The sequence below is a fragment of the Canis lupus genome, chromosome 21 (genome assembly GCF_011100685.1).
Source record: "Canis lupus familiaris isolate Mischka breed German Shepherd chromosome 21, alternate assembly UU_Cfam_GSD_1.0, whole genome shotgun sequence".
Taxonomy (NCBI): domain Eukaryota; kingdom Metazoa; phylum Chordata; class Mammalia; order Carnivora; family Canidae; genus Canis; species Canis lupus.
The window spans coordinates 45,316,296-45,321,596 of NC_049242.1; the positions used below are offsets into that span (position 1 = coordinate 45,316,296).

General features: G+C 36.7%; 1 long non-coding RNA gene across 1 annotated transcript; it reads right to left on the bottom strand.

The window, feature by feature from the left end:
- Nucleotides 1-466: 466 nt before the first annotated feature.
- LOC111091613 lies at nt 467-2,283 on the bottom strand. The gene is made up of 2 exons (XR_005375380.1): nt 1,966-2,283; nt 467-1,245 (listed from the first exon to the last, which is right to left on the bottom strand). It is a non-coding gene; the product is annotated as an uncharacterized LOC111091613 (long non-coding RNA).
- Nucleotides 2,284-5,301: the final 3,018 nt, after the last annotated feature.

Here is a 5,301-nt window from a genome sequence, read left to right on the forward strand (position 1 = left end):
GTGCAATTTGAGCTTCCTTTCTTACCTTATGAATAAATAATGCTGTATTAGTTTGCTTTCAAATAAGAATCTATGACTACATAAGTGATATCATATTAGAAGGTATTTATGTTTATTCAGATAAACGGTGACATTTTTTAAAAGTAAGCTTTATGCCCAACATAGGGCTTGAACTCATGATGCTGAGATCAAGTTACATGCTCTACTGACTAAGCCAGCCAGGCACCCCCAGATAAACAGTGACTTGGAAGCAATTACCACAGTAAATTTAATAATGATTTTCAGAGGTTAAGTGGTCCATCAAATTAAAGAAATAAAAATCAACAAAATAAAATCTTATATACTCTGGGAAAATATGTTGAACCATCCTTGTTTCTAGGGATAAATTCCACTTGACCATTTTGTATGGTTCTTTCAATGTGCTGTTGAATTTACTTTGCTACTTTTTGTTGAGAATTTTTGCACCTATATTCATCAAGGATGGTGGCCTGTGGTTTTATTTTTTTTTTTAATTTTTTTAATAGGATCTTCATCTGGCTTTGGCATCTGAGTAATGCAGTCTTATAAAATAAGTTTATTAGTTTTCTTTCCTCTTCTGTTTTTGGGAGAGTTTGAGCAGAATTGGCATTCATTCCTTCTTTAAAAGTTTGACTGAATTCACCAGTGAAGTCGTCTGTTTCTCAGCTTTTTTTTGGTGAGTGGTTTTAATTACTGATTCAATGTCCTCACTTGTTATTGGTCTGTTCAGATTTTTTATTTCTTCCTGATTCTATCTGTGTAGGTTGTCTTTTCTAGGAGTTTCTCGGTTTCTTCTGGGTTGTCCAATGTGTTGGCGTGTGATTGTTCAGCCTTCTCATGATCCTTTGTATTTCCATTATATCAGTTGTATCCACTGTATGATGCTGCTTTTTAGCAGATGCACAGCTCCCGAGGCCTGGGCTGGCTGCCATTAAGGGTCCTGGTCTTGGAGTGGGATAGCAGGAGGGACTGATGCAGGAGGCAACAGCAAAGATAAATAACTGCGGGGCAAAGACTAGTGAAATCTGCAGGGAGACTGGTTTCTTCTCTGGCGAAAGCTGCTGGGATTGTTTGCAGAGCAGATCACTGGGAACAGAGGTAGCTCCCACTGTGCAGCTGATACTAGTAGCACAGTTTTCTTTCTTATTCCTAGCAGAGACTAGGAACATCTGAGGTTTGTTGGTCTCTGAGCGGGGTGAAATTGAAGCAGGTCCTTGGTAGGGTGCTCTGAAAGAATGGAGAACCTGGTGCTCACCTGATTTCCCTTTTTTGGTGAGAACGACTCTTTCTAGCTGCTCAGGGATGAGGTAATGTAGGCAAGTGAACCTGTTTTTCTTTTCTTTCTTATGCAGTTATTCTCAAGTTTTTGTTCTCCTATGTTGCTGAAGTTCTTAAGTGTACTACACAGCTCTTCTAGAACTGTTCTTGTTTATAGGTTACTATTTAATTACTTATCATTGTGGGGGAATGGAGGCTGAGGTCTCCTATTCCACCATCTTGGTCACATTAGAGATTCACTTTTTATTCATTGTTTAATTTAAAAATATTTAGCGGATGTTAACATATGTATATAAAATGAAGCTTTAGTATAGGAATTACTTAATTTTAAGGTCCTGACTCAACTCATCTTTGACCCTTCCAGCCTTGAATAAAATAAGGAAAAAGTAAAAGGAAACATGAAGGAGATGGAAAGAGAATAAAAGAGGAAAAAGGTAATAAAGGAAAGGAGCAAAAGGGGCAAGAAAAATACCTTGTATTTAGAAAAATGATTTGCATCAAAAGATAGACATGATTTCCAAGGCCACTTTTGTGCTCACTACGCATGTAATCCTTGGCCTCATCTGGATAAGGAGGATAATATCCACTTCTTTCTTATGTGGATTTAATGAGATCTTTACTACAAAGTATCTGGAACAAAATCAACTCTCAATACATGATAAATATTACCTGGTTATATATATCTTAGGAGTCAACTCTCTGCAGACATTTTTTATCCAAAATTCTTGATGATATTGTATGTAGGAGACTCAAGACCAAGACAATCAAGTTTGAGGAATGGTGAAATTAAGTGAATTCACTTAATTCAAATTAAGTGATTTTAGAAGATCAAAATAAGTCATCCACATTACAGAGATAGAATAACAAACTCTAACAGAGTCAGCAACAATGCAAATAAGAAAGAATCTACTAAAGGAAACAAAACAAAAGCAAGTAATGTCAAAACCAAGTAAAGTAAGGAAGACTTGAATACATAAGAGTCTAAAAATTCATCATTCATTCCATTCTATATTGTTCAAGCTCTCATTCCATTAGAACTCTGTGTCTTACTTTGACTACCTTTGTTTAAGAGAATGAAGTCAGTGGTGACTGGGTGGCACAACTGGTTAAGAATTGAATTCTGTTTTGCCTCAGGTTGTGATCTCAGAGTTGTGAAATCGAGCCCCTTGTTTGGCACCATGCTCAGCCCAGAGTCTGCTTAAGACTCTTTCCTTCTCCCTCTACCTCTATCCCCCTGCCCATAATAAATAAATAAATAAATAAATAAATAAATAAATAAATAAATAAAATTTAAAAAATAAAACAAAATAAAAATGAGGAGCACCTGAGTGGCTCAGTTGATTAAGCATCTAACTGTTGGTTTTGGCTCACATCATGAGATCAGGTCTTAGGGTCCCTGGCATGGGGTTCTAGGCTCAGCAGGGAGTCCTCTTAAATTTCTCTCTCCCTCTCCCATTGCCCTTCTCCACCCTGCTTGCATGCTCTCTCTCTAAAACAAATGAATGAAACTTTGAAAAAAAATTAAATTAAAAAATAAAAATTAAAGGATCAAGTGAAACTGGAAAAGCTTTAGGAATGAATGATAGCAATGGAAATAAAACAAAGAAATGGTAGAAATAATTTACATCATTTGACTTAGCAAATAGCATTTTGTGAAGTGATTTATAATTAGTACTCAAGATAATTAACTTCACTTTTTTTTTCTAAACATCAAAGTATTTATTTTTCAAGTCCATAAAAATAGAAATAAAAAAGAAGAAGAAAAGAAGAGGAGGAAAAAAGTCAAATTTAAAAAAGAATTTCAGTTAAAACTAAGAAAAATGAGATCTATAACCAAACATTGGAGGAAATGGCCTGAGGGTTTTGGTTTGGGATTTATTACTTTCATAGCCATTAGCATGTTTACAAAACAACTACTATTTGTCTTAGACTATTTATATAAATGCTTTTGAAAGGTGGGAAGCTGTAATAATGAATCTCTTATTTTATGCTTAATAATTTAATAAATCACCCAATCATCTCAAAGTCACTAATCATAGAAGAAACAAAGAATGTGTGCTGAGTATAAAGAGTTTTGTGGTACAATAGCTATGAAACTAGAGGAGAAATTGAAATTCTAATTAATATGATTATGTGCAACTGCCAAACACTGATAATTGCTAATATTTTTTGAGTACCTATCCCTGTTGAAGATTATGGTAAGCCCTTTAATGCATGTTTTTAATTCATTCCTCACAAAAACTTTGAGTCAGCCTGTTATTAATATTGCCATTTTACAAGTGTAAAAGAGTTTTAAAGAAGGGCATACAGACAATAAATATGACGGCTGGGATGTAGTCCCAAGTCCAAGCCCAGAGCCAAGGTCTTAACATTAAATCACACTGCTGCAGCCTAAGCTAGAGGTACTGGCTTTGATATCCCTTTAAGGCCAAGACTAATGTAAGAGAAGAATGGCTGTTTGCAACATGAAACAGAGCTGAATATAATCTTCCTCCTTTTAAAATAATCAGGCCTAGGAGGAGAGAAGATGGCAGAGGAATAGGGGCACCCTAAAGTCATCTGGTCCCTGGAGTTCAGCTAGATAATTATCAAATGTTTCTGAACACCTGCAAAATCGATCAGAGATCTGAGAAAAGAAATGCTACAATTCTCTAAATAGAACTGCCTTTTCAGAAGGTAGGAGGTGTGGAGACTTGAATCAGGGGCTACATATTGGAGGACACCAGGAGGGGAGGGAGCCTGCCTGAGGAGGCTACCACAAAGTATTAGCAGCAGCAGAATGCAAAACTGGAACTTTTTGAAGTTGGCTACGGTGGAGGACATCCCTGACTTAAAGGTGCTCAGGTGTCAAAGCAGGAGAAAATACCAAGTGGAACAGCAAGGTCTCAGGATCCCTGGGGTCACAGGAAGAACAGGGGTGCCTGGGTGCAGCAGAGTTCCCAGTCATTGAAGTGGGGAAGCCAGATGAAAACTGAGTTTAGCACCGGTTTTCTGCTCTGTGTTGCTGTAAACTGTGAAGGGCTGCATGGTTTTGTGACCACTCTCTGGGCAGAGACCCAGAAAAGGTAGAAGCATGGTGACACCCTGCCTCCCTCTCCCAGGAGGGACAGTCCTAGAGCAGCAGAGTACACATTCCTCATGAGTGCTCATGGAATGTTTTCCAGAATAGATCACATATGGGGTCACAAGTCAGGTCTCAACAGGTACAAAAAGATTGAGAATATTCCATGCAGGTTTTTTGACCACGATGTTTTAAAACTTGAAGTCAACTACAAGAAAAAGTTTGGAAGGATAACAAATAAATAAAGGTTAAAGAGCATCCTACTAAAGAATGAATGGATCAACCAGGAAATTACGAAGAATTAAAAAAAAACAACATGGAAATTAAACATGACAGTTCAGAACCATTGCAATGCAGCACATGTGGTCCTAAGAGGAAAGTCTGTAGCCATACAAACCTTTCTCAAGAAATAAGAAAGTTCTCAAGTACATAGCCAAACATTGTACCTAAAGAAGCTGGGAAAAGAACAGAAAATAAAGCCTAAACCCAGCAGGAGGAGATAAATTATAAAAATTGAGCAAAAACCAATGAAATAGAAACCAAAAAACCAGTAGAACAAATCAACAAAACTTGGAGCTGGTTCTTTGAAAGAATTAAAAAGATTGACAAACCCCTAGCCAGACTTATCAAAAAGAAAAGAGAAAAGACCCAAATAGGTAAAATCATGAAAGAAATAGGAGAGATCACAACCAACATAGAAGAAATACAATTATAAGAACATATTATGAGCAACTATATGCCAACAAATCTGGAAGAAAACAAGAAGAAACAGAAAACCTGAAAAGATCCATAACCTGTAAAGAAATTAAAGCAATCATCAAAAATCTTGCAACAAACAAAGAGTCCAGGGCTGGATGGGTCCCAGGGGAATTCTTTCAAAGAAGAATTCTTAAAGAAGAAATTATACCGTTCATCTGAAGCTGTTTCAAAAAAGAGAAATGGAA